Source organism: Poeciliopsis prolifica, unplaced genomic scaffold (genome assembly GCF_027474105.1).
Source record: "Poeciliopsis prolifica strain line A6 unplaced genomic scaffold, Auburn_PproV2 SCAFFOLD033, whole genome shotgun sequence".
NCBI classification, from domain to species: Eukaryota; Metazoa; Chordata; class Actinopteri; order Cyprinodontiformes; family Poeciliidae; genus Poeciliopsis; species Poeciliopsis prolifica.
Genome location: NW_026562408.1, coordinates 442,501 through 448,977, shown reverse-complemented (window position 1 = coordinate 448,977; position 6,477 = coordinate 442,501). Strand labels below are relative to the sequence as shown.

Sequence of the window (6,477 nt, the reverse complement as noted above, 5' to 3'; positions counted from 1 at the left end):
ATTTTAATTTTCACAGGTCGGGATTTTCTCCTGGTTTATTGTAATACTTAGGATTTAAGTGGCTAATACTGAAAAGAAAGAAAACTGCATGGAGTCTGACAGCAGATCAAATTATGATTCCATGTCAATACAGATCATGTCATACTTTACTTACAGTATATTTATTTACAATAAAAAACACAGTAGCTGAATAATACTGGGTCAAAATGTTTATCAGATTCAACTGAAATCTGTTTGTTAGACTTTAAAAAAATAGTTAAAAACTTGAAATTAACCATTTATGTGTCACTTCTGTTCACCCAGTGACAGAGCGTTTTATTTTTTTACGTAATACGGAAGTAGATTAAAGCCTGAAAAAACAACAGACTTTTAATCTTTGAGACGAAAACGTTAAAACTCTTACTCTTTCCGTGAACGGAGTCACGGCGGCGCCCTGTCTCCATCTGGCGGTCACATTCTGCCACTGCATGTGGCACAACCCGTGAAAAGCCCTTTTATTTTATGGTTTACTTGTTTTAATTCGGGTCCAAATGGGACAAAACGACCAGATCAAATTGGGTTTACTTGACTGTTAAACTGCTGCAGAAATAAATATGGGTGTTTTTGGAGATTAGGACATTTTTACTTATGAATCATCGGAAAAACGAAGGAAAAGAGAAAAGATTTGAGTCATGTTGGAAAATGAATCACGATGGTCCAAACATCTTCAGTGTTTCTACTGGTAGTTTTCCAGTTAGCTCAATGCCTTTGAGGTGAACTGAAGCAGAGGAACTCGAGTTTCAGGCCCGCAGCTCCGGCTTCTGTGGGCGGAGACAGTCCGTGGGCGGCGATAGGTAAAGCAGATTCCGTGGAAGCAGATCTTTAACGCCTTGCAGACAGATCCTTCCTAGAGCTGCAGATCTGAGAAATGGCGTTGCAGGGGAAAACCGCGGTGGTGACCGGAGCGGCCAGGGGGATCGGAAGAGCTTTGGCAGAAATCCTGCTGGAGAACGGAGCCAAGGTGAGGAAATAACCAGACATTAACCAGACAATAACCAGACAATAACCAGACTTTAACCAGACAATAACCAGACATTAACCAGACAATAACCAGACATTAACCAGACTTAACCAGACAATAACCAGACTTTAACCAAACATTAACCAGACATTAACCAGACAATAACCAGACAATAACCAGACATTAACCAGACATTAACCAGACAATAACCAGACAATAACCAGACTTTAACCAGACTTTAACCAGACTTTAACCAGACAATAACCAGACTTTAACCAGACTTTAACCAGACAATAACCAGACATTAACCAGACAATAACCAGACTTTAACCAGACTTTAACCAGACAATAACCAGACAATAACCAGACTTTAACCAGACTTTAACCAGACTTTAACCAGACAATAACCAGACAATAACCAGACTTTAACCAGACAATAACCAGACTTTAACCAGACTTTAACCAGACAATAACCAGACATTAACCAGACAATAACCAGACTTTAACCAGACTTTAACCAGACAATAACCAGACTTTAACCAGACAATAACCAGACATTAACCAGACTTTAACCAGACTTTAACCAGACTTTAACCAGACAATAACCAGACTTTAACCAGACATTAACCAGACTTTAACCAGACAATAACCAGACAATAACCAGACTTTAACCAGACAATAACCAGACTTTAACCAGACTTTAACCAGACTTTAACCAGACAATAACCAGACAATAACCAGACTTTAACCAGACAATAACCAGACTTTAACCAGACTTTAACCAGACAATAACCAGACATTAACCAGACAATAACCAGACTTTAACCAGACTTTAACCAGACAATAACCAGACTTTAACCAGACAATAACCAGACATTAACCAGACTTTAACCAGACTTTAACCAGACTTTAACCAGACAATAACCAGACTTTAACCAGACATTAACCAGACTTTAACCAGACAATAACCAGACAATAACCAGGCAATAACCAGACTTTAACCAGACAATAACCAGACTTTAACCAGACAATAACCAGACAATAACCAGACTTTAACCAGACAATAACCAGACTTTAACCAGACATTAACCAGACTTTAACCAGACAATAACCAGACAATAACCAGACAATAACCAGACTTTAACCAGACAATAACCAGACTTTAACCAGACAATAACCAGACAATAACCAGACTTTAACCAGGCATTAACCAGACATTAACCAGATAACACTCAGGGCAGGGCTGCTCCTCATCCTGCTGCTCTTGTCACCCAATCAGATCCATTTTTACTGGCCTGCTGGAGTAAAAATGGATCTAAAAGTGTCACGATGGCTCTGGAGGAATATTCACTAAATAATATTCATTAAATATTCACTAAATAATATTCATTAAATATTCACTAAATAATATTCATTAAATATTCAGAAACTCTGACACTTTTAATATTAACTTTCCACAAGAAGGAGGCAAATTATTTGTTTGTGTTTGCATAATTTAAATGTGAAGCTAAAAACCAGAATGAGATAAAAATAGGCCAGCGTGAGAGCTGCGCATCATTTATTATATTCCAGACTTTGTTTGTGTTGCTCAGATGTTTCTTTTGGTCTTTGCCTGCATTTATTCCTCCTCTAAAGCAACAAAGTTCAGAGGAATGTTTTGTCATCGAACCACAAATACTCAAATAGTCTTCAGTATCATAATTGAAATGGCATTAAAGCACAAAAATATTCTGAAAGATTAATAACCTTTAAACTGCAATGAACATGTAACACCATATCAGGAAGAGATTTTAAATACAATTAATAAAACAACAAATAAAATCAATTATGAAATCTCTGAAAGCGAATAAAACTGGAAACGAAAAAAAGCAATAAATCATAGAAACAGACATGATTGAGTCTGTTCTGATTAATCATGTGATTAGTTGATTTATTGATTATTGCAACAGACAGAACAAAGGTCTGATCAATGCTAACATCGACGCTAACGTCGATGCTAACATTATCATTGATGCTAACATTAGCATTAACATCGATGATTCCTTTGTTTTGTCATTGATTTTAAATCCAGATAAAACAACAAAGGCAGATTTTAGCAACAACAAAATGACAAATATTTTTTAGATGTTTTTTATGAAAATGTTTTCATCTCATTTTTGCTAAACTTTTATGTTTTGTTTAAGACTAAAAACTGAATGAAGCTGATATTGGCGCTAACTTCATCAATAATTATCCTAACTAGTAATTAATAATTGCTGCCATTCTACAGGATAAAACATGTTATCCTGTAGAAATGTTCTGGCATCTCTTTAGACAAACACAGATTTTAAATAACCTAGCAGATAAAAATATCAACAAATGTCCTGAATCAGAAATAGTTTGATTTGAGAGTCATGTGACTTCACCAGCTCTAAAGAGTTTTATTCAGTTGAACTGAAGGCAGAAAAAGGTCTTTGGATTATAAAAGTCACAGATTAAAGTCTGAGAAAGATGCTGTTTTCTGAAAAGTGTGGCATGCTTTTAGTATGCTGCCTCTTTAATCTTAAGAATCTTGATTAAATTTCACAGAGAAAAGTTCAACAGCACATCTAAACTAAATTATTCAGACAAGCAGCAGAGGCCAGCAGCTCAGCTAGAAGTGAAACACGGTGGTGGCAGCGTCATGCTGAGTTCATGGGAGGAGGAATTTTTTCCAGCATAGAAAAATGAAATATAAAGATGGAAAGCCAAGTTAAAAAGCCTGGCCTTTACAAACAAACGCTTTGAATTTCCTGACGGGTCGTAAAACGCTCCCTCAGATCTGCAACCTGATGACGCTCCGCTGACACCAAGAAGAGTGACCTCTGACCTTTGGATCTCTGGTAAATGATTTCTACAGACGGCTTCAAGCTGCAGAAAAACTAAATGCAGTTTTTCCATCCAGCTGGGAACCAGCAGAGATCATCAGGAATGTTCTGGTTGTAGCGGAAGCCGATTGTTTCTCTGGACCGTTCACATCAAATCAATACAATTTATTGATCAAATGATAAATTAAACTCAGTCACTTATATTTGGATGATTTATTGATTTTCTCTTTCTAAAAATTGAATGACTAAAGTTTCAGTTTGGTATTTTGGTCTCTAAACCGTTTTTGAAGGATAATTTTGTTTGCAGAAATTTTATAATTCACATTATTTGTTGTTTTGTTTATTTATTTGGGATATGTGATATATGCGGCGGGGGTGGTTCGATTCCCGGCCTGGTGACCTTTGCCCCATGTCTTCCTCTTCTCTCATTGCCCACTTTCCTGTTGATTCACCATCAGATAAAGAGCAAAAAGAGCTGCAACAAAATGAATTCCAGTTTATTGATCTGTGAGTTTTTTGTGTTCCTGCATTATTATGACCAGTTACTGGAAGATGGTCTCAAAACAACAACAATGTCATTTATTGTGATAACTTGAGGCGACTTATTGTCCAGATAAATGTTATCATAACAGGCCAATAAAAGTGGAAGGAAAAGGATAAAACAGATATTTGCTAATAAAAAACATTCAGAAAGTTTAATTTATAAATATGCAATGAAAACATCCAGGGCTTCCAATTAGGACAAGAGGGAAAGTTCATGAGGTTTGACCTTTGACCTGAAGCAATCTTTGGTAAATGATTTCTATGGATGGATGAGAAACAAAAACATTTTTATTTTCCAACAGAATCAGTGAAACAAAGAATCAGAAGCTTTAAGGTTTCTTATGTGAAACGTCACTAAAACGAGACACAATCAACATTCATGTCTGATTTTCATTATTGGCTTTAAATCTCACTGAAACCAATCAAACTGCAAACATCAGTTAAAATGTGTTTCAATAATCTGTCTCACAGCAAATTTTATATTTTAAGATTTTATAAGCAAGATGTAAAAACATCATTGAGGAAAATGTTCAAAGAGAAGAAAGTTTGAAACTCTTATTAAAAAATATGAGACAGAAAAAATCTCTCTGTCAGAAACAACCAATAAGAGTCAGTAGGAGGGGCTTGGCGCTGTCAATCACACATAGGTACACGTGTCGCTACTGCTGATACTGCCATGACTGCTGGTGAACTAGCTGTACAAAAGCAGGGCGCGGGCAGCACATACATATCATGATTGCCAGCGCTAAGACCCTCCCCCTCTGTCTGAGAGGTGGATTTGACTGAGCAGCAGAGCAACACGAAGAAAATAACTAAACATACAATTATCAGAGCAAAGTCGTAGCATTATTACATTATTCTCATAGTGTCACAACTCTCACAATATTACAACTGATTATAATTATTACAGGTTTATTCTATTAATATTATGACCTTTTTATATTAATTCTTTTAGTTTTTTATTGGTACGTGCCAAAAACTGCGTCATACAAACCTGTCTCATTTTTTCCACTGATTATCTGAATCATACCTCAGTTTTAACCGACATGTGAAAAACATATTTTTATAAAAGCTACACTCTGCAGCTTTAATAAACAATGTTTTCTGTTTTTATGGTGTTTTATATGTCAGCTAAAGATAACACTCCACAGAATTTCAATTTAAAAGAGTTTGTTGATCCCAGAGGGAAAATATATTCAAATCCAAAATGATGTTGTGACTCAGATTAATTCAGACTATCAATCCAGGCTCACATATTGGATCCGTTCACATTTTGACTTAAACCAGGAGATTAGAGTCAAATTAATAATCAACTCCGTGTTTATGTTTAGTAACAGGAGCAAACAACAGAAACATGATCTAAAATGGAAAATAAATCAATGTTCTTATTGAACATCTTCAGTCTGATTTATGGATCCGTCTGGAAACGTTTCAATAAACAAAGAAAAGAATAAAAATGTCTTTCTGTTGCAACCAATCACATTAATCAAGATGAATCACAAACTTAGTAATTGATTATTTATCAATCAGTGTCAGTTTGAGCTTCTCCTGGTTCCCACTCTGTTAGCCTATTAATCATCTTTAACATCCAGTTATTGATCAGTTAATAATAGTCCCCAGATAATCTCTGCACTGAATTGATGTTAATCCAGCAGAAATTTTCTCATGTTGATGTTTGAAGGATTTTAGCTGCAGATGATCAAATATTCACTACTGAATTAAATGGTTGACTTTTAGGCAATAAAGTGCTTATTTTCTTATTCATAAAAGGAATCAAATGATGTATTTTTTAGTTTTTAATATTATATAAACTACATTGAATTGGTTAAATGACAGATATGTTGACTATTTGAATAATGCAGTTACAGAATGTTCCATAAATGCTCTTATCTAGTTTGTTCAACTCAGAGTTAATATGAAGATCAGGATCCGGTCCTGGTCTGTGAACGGATCTCTCTGCAGGTCACTGATGGTGTTTCACATGTTCTGACCTGAACAGGTGGCTCTGCTGGACATCACAGAGGCTGCAGCAGAGCGCCCCTGCAGGCTCTGGAGCAGCAGTTCGGAGCAGAGAATGCCATCTTCCTG

General features: G+C 35.9%; 1 pseudogene; it reads left to right on the top strand.

Annotated features, from left to right (window-relative positions):
* Positions 1–828: 828 nt before the first annotated feature.
* The window catches only part of LOC129373536 (15-hydroxyprostaglandin dehydrogenase [NAD(+)]-like), a 21,320-nt pseudogene continuing 15,671 nt past the window's right edge, over positions 829–6,477 (top strand).